Source organism: Cavia porcellus, unplaced genomic scaffold (genome assembly GCF_034190915.1).
Source record: "Cavia porcellus strain 051 isolate PalLab524CR breed Dunkin Hartley unplaced genomic scaffold, mCavPor4.1 scaffold_24, whole genome shotgun sequence".
Lineage (NCBI taxonomy): Eukaryota > Metazoa > Chordata > Mammalia > Rodentia > Caviidae > Cavia > Cavia porcellus.
Window position 1 is genome coordinate 2,155,143 of NW_026947507.1, and position 17,720 is coordinate 2,172,862.

General features: G+C 43.7%; 1 long non-coding RNA gene across 1 annotated transcript; it reads left to right on the top strand.

Moving 5' to 3' along the window:
* The first annotated feature begins 13,361 nt into the window (after window positions 1-13,361).
* On the top strand, window positions 13,362-16,706 carry LOC134472585 (uncharacterized). Its single transcript, XR_010042471.1, has 3 exons — window positions 13,362-13,964; window positions 14,333-14,556; window positions 15,570-16,706. It is a non-coding gene; the product is annotated as an uncharacterized LOC134472585 (long non-coding RNA).
* Window positions 16,707-17,720: the final 1,014 nt, after the last annotated feature.

Here is a 17,720-nt window from a genome sequence, read left to right on the forward strand (position 1 = left end):
ATCTTCTCATTTCATATACATGACGGGAATCATTGTGGTATTTATATACATGACAAATATTGTAGCCAAACTTGGTATCCTAAGAAGCGGGAGTGTGGACACTTCATACTTTTCTATCCATTAAAAAAATCATCATTTGTAGCCCCCCCCCCCCCCGCCTACCAATAACCCCTGCCAAACTTCTCTGGGTTTTGATACTTATCTCTAAGATCATGGCAGGATTTTGTACACAGAAATTCATTATTCATATGGTAAGACATATCTCTTACCTCTGGGTCCCAGCCAACCTACCTGTAGGATGCCTTCTGCTCTCATCTTCCTGACCTTCCACTCCATTTGTTTTAATTTTCTTCATCTCTAAACTGTCTCTGCCTTCTTTCCATCCTGCTAATTTTTTAATAAAAAGAAAAATCCAAATCTTAACATATATGTATTCCTAGGATGCAGGTTTTCTTTCTATGAGTGATAAAAAAATTGTCTAGCACAACAAATACATTCTAAATCTGTTTACAACCTGAGACTTAAAGTAGCTCGTAACATCCATTAAAACAAAGGAAATGCTTTTCTTCTGACCAGATTATGGTGATGTTTTTGTGTATGTTTTCCTTAAAGGATAATTGTTAGTGTTAACAGGTAATTGTTAGAGAAGCTTAGGGCTATTACTGATGCTTAAAATTGACTGTGTGGATCAACCACATTTTCTTAAATGTCTTACTATTTGTTTAATTTTACATTTTAAATTAAATACTACATATAGCCAGAATTTCAGAACAATTAAGACTATTAACTATTTGTCATCATGGAAGTAGGGCATTAACTATCTGTAATTATCTTTAGTCATATGAATTGAGTATGCATAAGTTATAATTTATAACGTTTATCTTTTCACACTAGAATCAGCTGCATTAACAGTTGGCCACTTTCTCTTATAAAAGTTTTTTTTTTTTTCTTTTTCGTTTTTATACCAGGGATCGAACTCACGACTGCCTGCTTGCAAGACAGGCGCTTATGCCACTGAGCTAAATCCCCAGCCCCCTTGTAAAAGTTTTTACAAGAAAGTTTTTATTTTGCGAGTAGGCATTTTGGGGTTGCTGAGGCAAGGCACGTCAAATTCAGTAAGGACTCAGTCTCTTTCAGGCTGTTGATGCTATAATTTCCAGGATGTGGACCCTGTACTAATGGATCAAGAAGTCGAAGGGCACTCCAGTCATCTGATCCACACTCCAGGCTGGCAACATAAGACTAAAAAGCATAGTTCTTAACAAGCAGTTACCCTGGAAATACTGTACAGTGGCACTTTCATTCCATCCCTCTGGCAAGCACCTAGCTATCGGACCAGTCAGTGCAGGAAAGATCATCTTTTACATGGGCTGCAACACACCAACTGAAGGCTGGGGATTTTTCACTAAAAAAATAGGCGATTACATAGAGAAAATAATTCTTTATTCCCTGTAACTGTTCTAACAAAATCAAAAGCTTGATGATGTAAAGGTGCTATGTCTTTTTCATATACTTTCATTTCTGTTAAAGGTAAGGCAAATAAAACCTGATTTAAAAAGTGGAACCCACCTCATGTAGTATGGCATATCAACAGAAACCAATTGGATTTATGATAGCAGTAATGTTTGGTTGAGTGTCATTCAAGAGACACTCTTGGGGGGTATAGAAATAAACATTCGGGGGCTGGGGATTTAGCTCAGTGGCATCAGTGCCTTCCTCGCAAGTGTGCGGTCGTGAGTTCGATCCCTGGTACCGATAAAAAATGAAAAAGACAAAAAAAAAAAAAAAAAAAAAGAAAGAAATATTCAGGGGCAAACACTGTCTGCCATGTGCATGTTGCACTTAATTGGGGTCAGAAAAATTCATGCCAGACTCCTGTGTCTCACTGCAGATTTCAGTGCTACAGAACAGAGACCGAAGGTAAGCTTCCTGTAGCAGAGGCCTTTCTGTTAGTGTTGGGGAAAAGCTAAATAAATCATTCAGCTTTTAGTATATTTACAGTCACACAGCTCTCAATATAATGTCGGAGAAAAATATGTAAGCTAGTATGGGGATGTTTTTCCAATCAAATGTTATAGACAGTAAGTGCTAAAAGGGGTGGCATGAAGTCCTAGTGATGAGGAAATAAGATCTAAAATTGCAACTAAAACAAGAAAAGATTTTTTTTAAATTTTATTTAAGGAGAAAAAAAAGCAGAGAAAGGGTACAAGTTATACAGATTTACAGAAAAAAATAAACAGTAGGAAATCACTAGTTAATGGATTACATATTGTTATCTTAGAAATAATTGTTCAAGTCACAAAATTAAAGCTTGTAAAGTGGACATTCCAACAGTGAGACTGCAAACAGTTCTGTTCAATGATCCAATCAAACTCAGTGATATCATTTTCTATCTTATACACTTAAACATACATGCAGTTATATCATCTAGAGCACTTTCTTTTCTTCTCTTTTGTACAATGACAATTACACATTTTGGATTTTGTTGCTCCCACAGTTCTTATTACTTTTTTGGAAGGGAGTAAAACCAAATGTGACCTACCAGAACAGAGTCAATCAAATCAAAAGGGTGGACATAATAATGTAAAAGCATAATACAAGGTGATCAATAATGGTTACCATAATGCCTCCCGCTATCTAATAGAATTGCCTATATCATCAGTTATAATAAAATTGAACAAAACAGTAAAGAACTAAACCGACAAAACCAAAACATTGGAGACATTGTAGGTCTTCAAAAGTAGATAAAAGTCATCAAGAATGGGCGTCATAATGAATCTCACTATCTTCACAGCTGTTGCCTAAACTTTCGAACCTGGTACTATCAAGCAAAGCAGAATAGGGGAAAATCAGTCAAAAACAAGATGGTGAGAGCAATACAGGGCTTTAAATCAAGATAATGGAAAGTCAAAGTGGGTTGCTATAATATATCCTGCTATTTTTATTTATTTTTTGTTGGGAGCCGCGTCTGTGATAGCTCGCCTTGCGCGGCGGACGTGCGGCCTGTGGTAAAGAGCAAAGCCTGAGGTAGATTACCCCTCCCATCAAATATGTTAGTTTCCTGCTTACCGCGTAAACAACCCGCTCAACAATATAGTCTGCCTGGCAACTGATGATGTTAGCCAATCAGCTTGCCTTGCTTACTTTAACATGATTGGACACTGTACCCGTATATATACCGGCGCCACCCCTGGACGGAAGTAGAAGCCAGGTAGAAGCCCGGAAGTAGAAGCCCAAAAAGGAGCCGCGGAGAGCGGACCGGTAGAGGCTTTGGGGCAGACTGAAGCACAAAAGGAGCCGCAGGGAGCGGACCAAAGGAGGCTTCAGCTGGGAGAACCCAGGGCAGACTGTACGGAGAAGGAAAATAAAAGAAAAGGTTGTCCACTACCAGACTTTGTCGTGTGTCTTTCCTGCCGGCCGGAAGCGACATCGACATTTGGAGGCCCGCACGGGGACTGATCACCCCCGAGACGTGGAAGTGGACAACGCTCCAGTACAGAGCTGCGAGACAGGTGAGTTGGGGATAAGCCTGGGCTCTGGGTGGCGCGCACCTACAGGGCTTTTAGACTCCCCTCAGGCTCACGCGTAAGTGGCGGATTCCTTGGGCCTCACGCGGTGAGTAACATATTAAAAGATGGGAAACATGTTAGGTAGCAACACTAAGAGCGAGGGTGGTTGTGGAGAAAGCTCTCAAGAGCTTACAAAAGTACGCAGGGTATCTGAGCAGGCCCAGTCAGGGAGCTCCCGAGAGGGGTCCGTCAAGGGGAACAAGGATGCTAAGGAGGAGGACGGGGCTCTAGCCTCGGAGTCGTCTGACTCCGAGGACGAGGGAAAGTTGAATGGCAGGGAGGCCAAAGAGACCAGCTGTCAGGAGCCTAAGTCGCTCAATAAGGAGTCGCAGGGTTCTTTTCCAGCGTTGCCCCGCGAATTGCGCTCTGCTCAACCTGGTCTGCGGAGGAGTAGAGAGCTCCTGAGCGCTCCCCGGCGCGAGAGGGAGGCGATCCCTCGCCACGAGGCGGCCGCCTGGGAGCTCCCTCCCCTTTCGCCAGAACAGGAAGTGATGCACGGGCCCCCATTTTCCGCCCAATCACGGCCGCCGTCTTATGCTCCGCCGCCGGCGGGTCGGTATTTTTACAGGCGGCTTTGGCAGGGGGGACGCTTGTCTCATGAGGTACATCCACCTGGGATAGATAGTGGCCCCTACGGGATATTTCCTGTACAAGTAGCTATGGGCCAGGGACGCAATGTATGGGAGCCTTTTGAGATAAAGCAGATTAGAGAACTTAAAAATGCAGTTACAACCTTTGGGCCGACTGCGCCTTACACCATTGCCATGCTGGAGAATCTGTCTTCTGGGCCCCTCACCCCCGCGGACTGGATTCAGCTGGCAAAGGCGTGTCTGCCCTCGGGTAGTTACCTGGATTGGCGAGCCTGGTACACAGAGTTCTCTGCAGAGCAGGCTGAGAGAAACGCCGGTCGAGGAAATAGGGGCTGGGTATTTAGCTCAGCGGCATAAGCGCTTGCCTTGCAAGCAGGCAGTCGTGAGTTCAATCCCTGGTACCGATAAAAACAAAAAAAAAAAGATAAAAATAAAAAATAAAAAACAAAAAGGGGGAGTAGGCCAAGGCCTGGCCCCAAAGGCACGATTATCCATGGCACTATTCACACACAATTTTTTAAATTTAAATAATGATAATTGCTCCCCAGCCGTGGAGCACTGCAACCCTTCCCCCAACCATAAAGGGTGGGTGAAGTGGAAAGATGTCCTGACAGGACAATGGATGGGCCCGGATCCAGTGGTCAGCTGGAACCGAGGCGCGGTTTGTGTTTTCCCACAGGAACCGGGACGAGAACCACTGTGGATACCGGAGAGACTGACACGGGCAACAAAGCCCTCGACTGAAGATCAGACCTGCCCTACTGGAGATCCATCACAGACCAACCAACAAGATGAATAGAAATAGCGGTAGCCCGAAATGGACAAGAAGATCCTCAGGCATATGCATGGCTTGCTCAATTGGCCCACGACCGAGTCTAGATATGGCGGGCATCCCTCATTCTCCTCCATAAGGTGACAATACACAGCAGGGTAGGTGAGTCAATGACGGGTAAGAACGTGCCTCCCCAGCACGACTCGACCTAAGCCAGGCCCTACCCCATCCTGCACGTAAGCCGCTGGACTGTTAGATGCTGCCCAGGTCTAAATTTCTCTCCGAGGGGATTTCTTTACGGAGAGGAAATGAATGCAAGCTTGTGTGCATCCAGGTTCCGTCCAGTTTGTGCCTGGCCCTAGAAAAAGGACGAGGGCCTCAGGGCCTTGGCAGACCATGGCATGGCCGACCAGGGTCTAAGCCAAGGACCTACGGTGGGCCTACACATAGGGCATAAGCCTCTGCACCCAGTCCAGGAAGGGCTACGATGCGCACATTCATAAAAAATAAAATAGGGGGAGATGTTGGGAGCCGCGTCTGTGATAGCTCGCCTTGCGCGGCGGACGTGCGGCCTGTGGTAAAGAGCAAAGCCTGAGGTAGATTACCCCTCCCATCGAATATGTTAGTTTCCTGCTTACCGCGTAAACAACCCGCTCAACAATATAGTCTGCCTGGCAACTGATGATGTTAGCCAATCAGCTTGCCTTGCTTACTTTAACATGATTGGACACTGTACCCGTATATATACCGGCGCCACCCCTGGGCGGAAGTAGAAGCCAGGTAGAAGCCCGGAAGTAGAAGCCCAAAAAGGAGCCGCGGAGAGCGGACCGGTAGAGGCTTTGGGGCAGACTGAAGCACAAAAGGAGCCGTGGGGAGCGGACCAGAGGAGGCTTCAGCTGGGAGAACCCAGGGCAGACTGTACGGAGAAGGAAAATAAAAAGAAAAGGTTGTCCACTACCAGACTTTGTCGTGTGTCCTTCCTGCCGGCCGGGAGCGGACATCGACAATTTTTCCCTTAATTAAAAGGATAAAAATAAAAAAGTAAATAATGGAGTGGAGATTGAGATAGAAGAGGGCATAACAGCAAAACAGCGCAGATCAAAACATAACCATTTAAGCAGAATAGTGTTTCACCACAAGATAATCCTGACATAAAAGTAGTTACCATATTGTCTCTTTCCTTGAAATCCTTGAGTACAACTTCGTATATTGTAGCATTAAATATATCAAAACAATGTAAAACCATTTAAGAGAATGACAGCATTACAGGGTATTTAGAATCAACTAACAGAAAATGAACAATGGTTTCTGTATAATCTTCTTGTCTTTAAAAGTTTTTGCTTATACTATCGTACATAATAAAATCCAATAAGATACAACCTGTTTAGACCTATGGAGACAGAACAACAAAAGTTTGATGAGACTTCAAAACAAGATGATACTAAATCAGTATTACCTATTAAGATGTCATTTTCTCCAAAATAGCTGTTCCTATCATCCAATCTTCTCTGCCTCATTTCTGTTGAGCTCTTTTTCTGTCATTAGTAGTCAGTTTGTCTTCTTCATTTTGTTCTCTGCTCCATTCATTGTGGCCTCCCCGCCACTATTTCTGGATTCTTTGTATTTTTCTTTTTTAGAATATCCTGCAATACTCTCTGTAGAGTTGAATTGGTGGTTGCAAATTCCCCTAGTTCCTCTTTATTCTGGAAGCACCTTGTTTTTCCATCAATTTCCAGGGATAGTTGTTCAGGATATCTCAATCTTGGCTGGATTATTATCTTTCAAAGCTTGAATTATTTCCCCCCATGCTCTTCGTGATTTGATGGTTTGTGCAGAGAAATCTGCTGTAATTCTGATGGGTGTTCCCTTGTAAGTGGTCTGTTTCTTGTCTCTGACAGCTTTTAATATTCTGTTCTTGTATTGAATTTCTGGAATTTTTATTATTATATGCCTGGGTGTTGCTCTGTTTGGGTTGTAGGTGGCTGGGGTCCTGTATGCCTCATATATCTGAGTATCTTTACCTTTTGCTAAATTAGGAAAATTCTCCTGGATTATTTCTGTGAGTAGCTTTTGTAGTTCATTTGATTGTGTCCCTACTTCTTCTTTTATGTTCTTAATTCTTAAGTTATGGATCCTCTTATCATCTTCTTGTCTTTATATTATTGCTGTTTGTTTCTTTGTTACTTTTAAGAAGTTTTTCATGTCATTTTACATATTACAAATCTGCCCTCCAGTTCAGATAGTCTGTCCTTAGTTTCTTTCAAGCTGTTATGCCAGTTTTCGATAGAGTTTTTAGTTCCCTGGTAGTCTCTTTGAACCTTCTTCACGTATTCTATGCTTTCTCTGTTTTCTCCATCAAGCAATTCTCCCCTCTTTTTCTGTTCTTCCATTCCACCATCTGTTTTTTCTTGGGTGGTGCTTAGCATTTCTCTAACTATTCTGCTTACTTCTAGCTTCAGGTCATTGATAACTTCCTGAACTGATCTATGAGGCTCTCTAGATGGCGCTTTATGTCTATTGGTGTGGTGTCCGCTATTACCTGTTTCTCAGGATTGGGAGCCGAGGAGCCTTTCTTGTTGCTGCCTCTTCTCATATTCTTTGTTCCTTATATATGCAAGCTTATATAGGAGGCCCAGCTTCCCTCCCTGTCAGTCACAGCCTGATCAAATTGCGCCGGCTAGGTGTTCCCACCCACCACAGTACACCAGGAAATTCCAGACCAGGCAGCCTATGCGGGGCCCGCCCCTCCAGGCCACCTTCAGGCTCTGGGATCTGGGTTGTGCCAGCCTACTGGGTCTTAGCCGGCAGCGTCATGTAGGCTAGGCACTTCTCACCGATCCCGCTTGAGAGGGGGATACGTGGCTGAAGTCGCTGCAGCGCCCCACTCCCGCAAGTCTGCCCAGTCCCAGAATGTCCTCCGCTGGAGTCAAACTGTGGTAGAGTGTCAGTTTCTCTCACTCATCTCACCACAAGTCAGTGCACGGCTCCCCGGCGGTCCTGCAGAGCTTCTGCGCGTCTTTCTCCCTGCCAAGCCGATGTAGACGCAGCCGCCGCACGGCGGGAAACCCAAATCGCGGCTTCCAATGGCGCGGGCTCCAGCCTCCACCCTGAGGCTTTTCTGTTCTTGTTCTAGCACCAAGACTGCATTCCAAGTTGGTTTCTCTCAGCCCAGTTCGTTCCTGGGTCAGCAGAGCATATCTCCACCTGCTTATGACTCCTTACTCCGCACCATTCCTGACTTCTGAGCTGAGTCTTTCAGAGAGCCTCCGTAGCTGCTGTTATCTGTCCGCCATGTTCTCCCAGAAGTCAAGAAGAAAAGATTTAAAACAGTGAGGAAATCCACAGTTTGTAATGGATCTCAAATATATTTAATGCTGTTATACAGTGGGCATTTTACGAGGTACTTTACATAATATATCAGATACATGTTGCTACCCATCTTTAGTTGAGGAAGCTGAAGCTCTAATGGGTAATTCCCGTTGGTTGGAAAACCAGCCAGCAGAGGGAGCAGAATTTAAGCTCACCTGCATCCCCAAATCTGCTCTTTCTACTACAGAATTCTGCCTGCAGTGCTGCATTAACATGCTGCAAAACAAGCCCCACTACCAGCTGGAAGGTTCTGGATGAGCTCACATTTACATTCAGATTTCTCTAGCTCGAAAACCTGTCACACTGTCACTTAAGGCGAATTTTACCCAGTGAAATGGTTTGCCCTGTGACCCTGCACCAGCATCTGTCTCCTGGGAAAGCTCCAGCACTGACCTTGACTGCTTGGTGCAGCCTCCCCACAAAGCTCTGCTCCCTCCACCTCTGTAATTCTCTGGGTCCTAGCAGTGTAGCTGCCTTCTGTGTTACTCTCAGTGGCACACTGGCTTAGATGTTGGAGGGCCCTCTAATTCCATGTGTTAATGGACAGGTCTGAAGGGCGGTCTTGTTGAGAGGCAATGGAAAGCTGGAGAGGCGGTGCCTCCTGGGAAGTTCTTGAGCATCGGAGGGGTGCCCCTGAAGAGGACTGTGGGGTTCCTGCCATTCCTCTGTTTTTTTTCTGGCTAAGAGATGGGTAACTTTACCATGCATTCCCACTATGATGTGCTACCTCCCCATAGGCCCAAAGCCACAGCAACAGAGACCTCCAAAACTGTGAGCCAAAATCAATCTCTCCCCCCTGCCCTTTCACTCTCTCCCCTCTCCCTCCCTCCTCTTCACTCACCTATTTTGTAGTACTAGGGATCAAACTCAGAGTCTTTTTACTGAACTGTCCAAAGCACTTTATTTTGAGACTCACTGAGTCACTAAATTCACCTGCTAAACTTGAACTTGTGGTCTTCCTGCCTTAACCTCGCAGAGTGCTGGGGTTACAGGCCTGCACCACCATGCTCAGCTACCCTTTTCTGTTTAACAGTTGATTATGGGTATTTTGTCACAGTCATGGGAACTGACTAACAAGCAGTTTGGGGCTGCAGACTAAAAGTGATTTGATACACAGCAGGGTTGATAAGTACATCAGTTCATTGAATACTTTATTTGTTTCCTTTAAATATTTTTCAAGGGCTTGTATGTGAGGAAGAAGTGAGCAAAATCAATTAACCTGGCTCATATAGCTACTGCTGTTACTTTATCAACTGGAGGTAGATAATGAACATGACAATTGTTAAATGTGGTGAATGCTATTAAGAAAATTAACAGAATGCTGTGGTAGGAAATATTGACAGGCAATGAGGAAAGAGCTTGCCTCTAAAACATTAGATGTATTGTTTGCATCTAAAGTGTTAAAGTGTCTAATAAGATAGCTATTTATTTTCACAAACACAGATTTGCTCCCGTGTTAGATTTCCCAAAGCCATGGCAGTGTGACTGAAAGGATATAAAGTGGAACGGCCCCACGGTCTCTCCTACAATCACTATTTCCCCCTAATGCCCACAGCTTCTTGCAGAATCCTGTTTCCTCCTAACCTCTTTCGCCCCTTCCCATTAACAGCTCCACAATCTTACTGCTCTTTCCACCATCTTTCTGTGTTGCCATAATGGTGCATAAGAATGCTCTGACTAATCCTCTCAAGAGAATCAATAATGCAGAAAAGAAAAAACAAATGCTAAGTCCTTACTAGGACATCTTCCCTTCCCTTTCCTTCTCTTCTCCCTTCCTTCCTTCCTTCCTTCTTTCTTTCCTTCCTCTCTTGATTAGTTTTATTCTTGTTTGATTTTCTGTTGTTATTTTGTTTTGAGACAAGGTCTAATTATATAGTTCAAGCCAACCTTAAACTTATTATGTAACCCAGTTTGAGCTTGAAGCCATGATCCTCCCTCAGAATTACACCACACCCAGCAAACATCCCCAGTTTCTAACTCTAGCGACAAACATGGTTACACTGGCAAAGCTGAAATCACTGATGACCGACCGTACAGCTGGGAAAACTGTTGTGAACCTTCCTCAAAGGCAGATTAAATAAATGTGGAGTGATCAGCCCTAGATCTGACTGAAATTCAAAAGAGAGTGAGCTGTTCTGAGATGGTCTTGGGCATGAATATGTTTCTTAAATTCTTAGGTAGCTACTCTCAAACTGGAGCACTCCTCGGCGTTACCCAGAGAGCTTTGCCACAATTCTGCTGACTGCTTCCCTTGCTTCATCCCTTACCTTGCCCTTTGGAAATGACCTGGCTGCCTGTCCAAACTTGCTCAAGGCTCTTGATTTTATAATTTTCAATTTTCATCCTGTAGACATAAGAACCATCTTGTTAAAATGCAGCTTCTGGATGATGGCTGGAAACGGGGAAACAAGAATGGGGAATCATTTAAAAGGCATCAAAGTTCAATTATGCAAAATGCAAAGAATTTTGGAAATGGGTTATACAATGATGTGAATGAAATGACACAGTGAACTGTACACTTAAAATAACTGCAATGGTAGAATTTGTGTTATATGTACTTTACATAATTTTTTTTAAATGGCAGGCTCAAAGCTGAGTATGGTGGTGTATACCTGTAATTCCAGCACTGAGAAGGCTGAGGAAGGAGAATCCAGCTTGACTACGCAGTGAGTTCAAAGTCAGTTTAGACCACATAGCAAGATTCTGCCTTTTTTAAAAAAAAATTCAGATTCAGTAGGTCTGGGGCAGGGTCTCAGAGTCTGCATTTCCCAAGTGATGCCCATTCTGTAGTTGAAGTAACAAGGGTTTAAGCACACTAGGCTAACCAATGGGCCTTGATTTAATGAAGATGCTTCATCCCCTTCTCTGAGATCCTGATCCAAAGCTGTGTGTGTATGTGTGGTGAGGTGTAGGACTGGGTGCTTTGAACTCTCTCAGAGCAAAGTTCTCTGTGGGCGTTGCTTCCGCAGATGGTAGGGAGATTGATCATTTACAGATGATCGACTTTCTTCCATTTCATTTCTTACTTGCAGTTCAAAGTTTTGAATGGCAGAGATTCTCCGCGGGAAGAGGATGTGGACTCCAGATTCTAAACCACAGTGTCCCCCACCCCAGGCAGGCCATGGCTCCTGACTGTCCTGAAACACTGGGAACATTACCTCACTAGTGGGTTAGAAATCCACAGTGTCGCACCTGACTTGGTTTTCCCTTGGACCAGCTTGTCCCCCACCCCATCTCCAGCTCAGAGCAGTAACTGACCGTCCACACACGGTTCCTGGCAGAGCTGCAGAGCCCCAGAAGCACCCAAAGAGATGCTGGACTTAGGCCCTCTCCTCTGATTTACTGTTGTTATCATTCTTTCTTGGGTGAGCAAAGAGAGGCAATGCTAAGTTTCCCAGGCTCGTCACACTGTGGGGAGTATGTACCCACAAGCCAGGAACTTGGGCCAGCAGTGAATTCCAGTCCCAGAGCATAGATTAGTGCCACAGCTGTGGCCTGCGTGCCAGGAAAGAGCCTTTCGTCCAAAGCGCACATCTCCAGTGTTCTCTATCCCTGGAGACTTCCACTGTAATAATTTGCGCTAGCTAGTTTAGGAGGTTTAACAGTCCCAACAAGCAGTATAATTTTGAGAAGAGCCATTTTTAACCAAAAGGCATCCACGGTTGCTACAGAGACCTTCCTTTTAGATAAGATCTTTGAAACTGAAAGGGACTATAGAGATTTTCTGGCCTCATTTTCCTTGATCTCAAGGTGACTTTCCATAAAGTGAATTGAAGTACTAACAGTTAATATAAATTCCCATGTCTTGGCTTGCAAATTTCATCACATACCTCTTCCTTATCCAGCACTAAATCAGAATTCAAGGTGGCATCATTAGAATACAGGTCTGTTTATTCATTTTGCATGTATTAAGAAGATTCTGTGCTCAAAGCTTGAAATCAAAATGAAAAGTTGGGCCCAGATAGTCAGAGTGTGCTGTGCTATGTAGTTGTGTAGGGTGCTGAGGAATGAATGAACATGAAGAATTTTAGCTGAGACTCAAATGGCAGAAGTGAGAGTTTACAAAAAAGGGCAAGAAGCAGGTTGCTCCTAAGCAAAGGGCCAGGGGCCAGTAGAGGACTTGAAAGCCCATAGCCAGGGGTCTTCCATGGAGCTTAGGGCCACATGAGAAAGGAACAGATGTAGGCAGGGTCTGCATGAACCCAACAGAGAGGCTTTAGGAGAAATGAAAGTGTGGTCACACAGAACTACTGAAGAGGTGAGCAGCTCCTTAAGCCAGAGGGCCCTAGGACAGCTGGACAGCGACCAGGCCTGGGCTAGCAGGCTGGGAGGGGAGGGAGAAAGGGGAATGGAGAGTTGTGGAGGGACAGAAAGATTCAGAGACGATGGCATGGGCTCTCAAGCTCTTGTGCACTTTGTAGATCACCCTCCAGTCCAAAGTCTTAGATTTAACAGCCATAGCAAAGAAATAGCAAAGAAATCTGTAAGCAGACAATGGCCCACATATAATGCCCTGGCCACTGTGCAAGTACTATGCATAGTTAGTTTGCTTGCTCGCTTTGTGCTGTTGGGGATCAAACACAGAGCCTTGCACAGGCTGCACAAGCGCTTTCCTAGTGAGCTGCACTCCATCCTACAGTTAGCTTTCTAAAGTTAATTTTGAATAGGGAAAATTGCTTGTTTTTTTCCGCCTCCTTCCTAGACAACTGCAAGGCCAATGAGACAGTCAGGGGTTCATTTGGTGCTGAGTGCCAGCCACACATTTGCTCATCCTGCTGGGGCCCTGAGGACGCCCACACTGCCCCCTCAGCTTCCTCTCAGTGCTGCAAGGATGCTGTCTCAGCAGGGCTAGAAGGCTCTTCAGGCTTCCGGGCAGTCTCCACGGGACCCTGAGGTCAAGATGCCCTGATTCCTGTTTGCCCGAACATGAGACAGCACAGTGGATTTTTTTTCAACGTGCTTTTAACTGTTGATGTGTAAGGAAGAATCTCTCTCTCCTCCTACCCACCCTTCAACACACACACACACACACACACACACACACACACACACACACTATAACAGCAGTGGCACAACACTTGGAAGAGAGTCCTCTAAGTAATTTTCCCTCAAAATGATCTTTGCTCCCCTTAGAATCACAGACTAAAGCCAGGTATGGTGGTGCACACTTGTAATCACAGCACTTGAGAGGCTGAGGCAAGAGGGTCCTGCATTCAAGGCCAGCCACAGCTACACAGTGTTTGAGCCCAGTTGAACTACAGAGCAAGACCCTGTCTCTACAAAGAAAAGAAAAGTGAGAAGCAAACAAACCAAAAAGCATGTTAAAAATGCAGTTTAAAAAAGAATCACAGAATGTCTGTTGGAAAAGACCTTGGACTCATCCCTGCACTGAAGGACACCAAGGCCTATATAATATAAGTAATTTGGATCTGACAGACAGGCAGCTGTTTGAGCGGAATAAGTCTGTCATCCCTGATAGCTGGCTTTCTGTGTTGTCTTTGAACTTCAGTGTCTCTCCCAGGATGTAAGCCTTCTGCACTGGGGATGCTCCTTCTAATCCAAGCCTCCTTCGCAATGAAGCAGCCACAGCCTAAGGCAGGGCGGTGTGGCTGCTCCTCCACCCAGAGCTCTGTAGCTTTGGATGTCACATGTGAAAAACAGGAGGTAGGTGCAGACAAGGAAAGAGGCTTCACACCGGGGAGTTAAAGGTCCAGCTTAAGGACAGAATGTAAATATCAGTACGACCATCACTGATACTTTGTTTATTCCCCTTTTATGGATATTGTCTTGGTTTCCTGGAACTGAGGAGAAAGAGATGAAGATTTAGGAGGCTGGGTTAGAGTGACTGGTTTTAGAATATTGTTTCATTTTTGTGAAAATTATTTAACATGAATTTAAATGCTTCCAACTTATTTTGTGAGTTTAAATAATCTGTTAATCCTTACTTAAAAGTATATTTTAGTTTTTAAAATTGCTATCTGCCATAGGAACTTTGATTTCTTTTTTTTTTGTTGTTGTTTTTTGATTCTTAGAATTGCATCCAGGTCTCCTGTATGCCAGAGGCTGTTCTTAATTGAAAACCACCCAAGTGAGATAGATGGTCAGAAGAGTGAGTAGCAAGCTCACATGAGTTCCTGGACTGTGGATGTGACCTACAAGTGTTACTGAGTAACCATTCTGAAATGGATACTTAGCAATTATTAACCAGCAGCTCCTGTTTCTGGTCTTTCTATAAACAGCAATTCCTAAATCCAGGGTAATAACAAAATTTTGGAGAGGAGGGCAGGGTGAGAGAGAGAGAGGAAGGCAAGCATTAGTACCTAATGGGAACTATTTAAACGAGAACCAACTGCTATTTATGAATAACTATTTTCTTAATATTTTAGTTGTTTTAAACCCCAAATGCATACTCTCATGTTAAAGTGACTTCTGTTATACTTGTTGGCATTTCTCCCAAATTCAGGGTGCAATTTTGATATAAAAGAAACAAAATCTAAATTGATGTATTGTCTGGCTCACTTATAAAACTCTTTTGTGAAGATGATAATACAAATGTAGCAATTAAGCTTAACAATCCATTTGATTAGCTTGAGAGCTGCCTAGAAGATTAATAAATTGTGCTTCGGGGTGTGCTGGGTTGGTCATGGAGGAATGATCTTAGGGGTCTATATTTGGTTCCTGGCTCCTTCCTCTCCTTTTTAAAAATTAATTTTATTGGGACATTCTAACTATACATGATCACATTCATCACAGGGAATTTGTAGCTATACATAGTATATCTCGATTTCTTTTTTCCCCATTTCTTTCCTTCCCTTTAACCTTTTTCTCCCTTCTTATTTGCAAAAGACCTGTTTTCGTTTTTCCTTCTATTACCTTTTCCCCTTTATCCTTTATTCCTTTCCCCAAGCCTTCTCCTAGTGAACATTTCTTCCTGTCTCACAATACCTATTACATATTTTGGCCCTTATTTCCACTTGTGGTTCTCACACCAGAGAAACAATGTGATGTTTACAGATGTGTGTCCAATTTATTTCACTTAACATTATGGTTTCAAGGTTATCCTAGAAATGTCTCAAGTTTATCCCTCTTTAAGGCTGAGTAGTACCCCACTGTATATAAACACCCACTTCTTCTTTGTCCATTCATCCATTGATGAGCATTTGGAGTGATTCCAAGGTTTAGTTATTACAAGCTGTGCTGCTATAAACATGACTGTGCATATATCCCTGTGGAATGATGTTTCTAATAGACTTCTTCTGTTTTTTCTAGGTCCATCATTCTCAACCCTTGTCTTACATCCCAGGGAGGCATTCAAGATGGGTGTTCCTCCTAAGGGAAAGAAACAACAAAAAGAGTGCATCCCTTGGTTTAGAGATGCTTTCTGGGAGTTTAACATCCACTCCCAACTGGAGCACAGCGCTACGAACAGTGCTTTCTGCCTGACAGTGTTGGTCTGAGACCGTGCTCATTTGCAGTGTAACAGAGTTGACGTTTTTCTCTTCATCTCCGTCATCAAGGTTGTCTTACATTCTTGTGCAGCGAATGGTTGCCCAAGTTCTGAGTTCCATTCCAGGATTCCTCCGTCCCCTAAATCATTTATAAATTTGTAGACATGACAATTCACTTTCTGGGAAGGGCAGGGTACTGGGGATTGAAGCAAAGGCCCTCACAATAAGTTACATCCTCAGTGCCCATGCTCTCTCTTTCTCTCCTTCCCCCTTTTTCTTTCATTTCTCCCATTTTTTTTAAACAAGGCCAGGCTGGGCTTCAAATTGTGATCTTCCTGCCTTGGCTTCCCAAAGTACCGGCACTGCAGGTATGACCACCATAAAAGAGCCACTCTTCACTATAAAATGCTGAGTTTTGTCACAAGTCATTCCTAATATTAATAAAACATATCATTTAAACATGATTTTAATAATTCATATTTATTAGTTTAATATCAATTCAATGCAAACATCAGCAAATACTTAGCCCGAGGTGGTTCTACTGTTAAGAAGCACTAGGATTCACACTCAGGTCTCCAGAACCTTGTTTCCTTCCACTGTACCCTTTTCTACCTTCAAGAAACCTAAATTCTGACTCTTCTCATGCAAGGGGAAATGTTACATTTCCCTTTGCAGGAACGCTTGTTCTTTCCTATATATTATCATGAATTTCCAGGCATCAGGCCATATTTGGAACGTGAACATGGGTTTATTCCTAAAATTGCCAGCTGGCAATAGATGAAAATAGTACCTGAATAATTGGTTTACTGATGACAGATCAATAAAGGGACACAGACTATGACAGGTATGGCTGGGTCTTGATGAAGGGCAAGTGCAAATGCTCATTTTACTCCCCATAGCTGTCTCTTCTTGTGTGAAAATCTAGACCAGTCAGTGCCCGTCTGCTGATAGCTCAGCCAGCCACTACTGCTTCCCGCTGTGCTGTGGCCTCACAGCTCAGGACGGGGTGATGCACTCTAAGGTGCACCCACACCCCCATTAGGGATGATGACGGCTGAGTGGTGCAGGAGGAAGGGAGCAAAAGAAGTGTTGAGTCAAGAGGCAGCAGTACCAGGGAGAAAATAAGTTACTTTTTCACAGAAGTTGAACTACAATTCAAAAGCAAACCCCTGCATTTTTCTCTTCTCTGACCTTCCTCTCCATTTTACCCTATGTGGACAGTACTGTCGTATTCTCCTTTTTAACTCTTAGAAAATGACTCCCATGAGCTAACAGTTCTGATACTGGAATTTAACAATTAAGCAAATGCATACTAGAATTGAACAGTTACATATATGATGGCAGATGGCGGAAGCCAGGTTTCTGCCTGTTGGAGAAAGGGAAGAAAGCCAGAGTGATCTCTGTGGCAATGGACAGAGTTGAAGACATCCCACTGAATTCATATTTAGCTTAATAGAGACACATGGTTGCATACAGAAGTATCTATGCAAATATATAAGTTCCTGGGTTATTGTAACCTTATCTACCTATACTTGCTTTCTTGTTTGGCTGTCACTCAAAGTCACCCCATCAGTATTAGTACCCAGTTCTTGATTTCTGACAACATGCTCCAATAAAAGGAACTTGAAGAAATGACCAACTCAGGTTTGGAGCACAAATATACAATCAGCTGGCACATATCATAGAGCCAGAAATTGAAAAAGTGCTTCCTCCATGCCCTCCCTCTCTTCCTCTCTCTCTCTCTCTCACACAGACACACACACACACACACACACACACACACACACACAGATGTCAAAGGGAGCCAAGTGTAAAAGCTCCCCATGGCCAAAGCTGGAAAACTGTGAGCAAGAAAACAAATAAGTGTTGGATTATAACAAAGTATAAAAATAAAATCCTTTAGTCCATACAGATATAACTAAATGCCTAAATAAGGACTTCAAATCATTTGGGGTTATATCCGTCCCAGAGG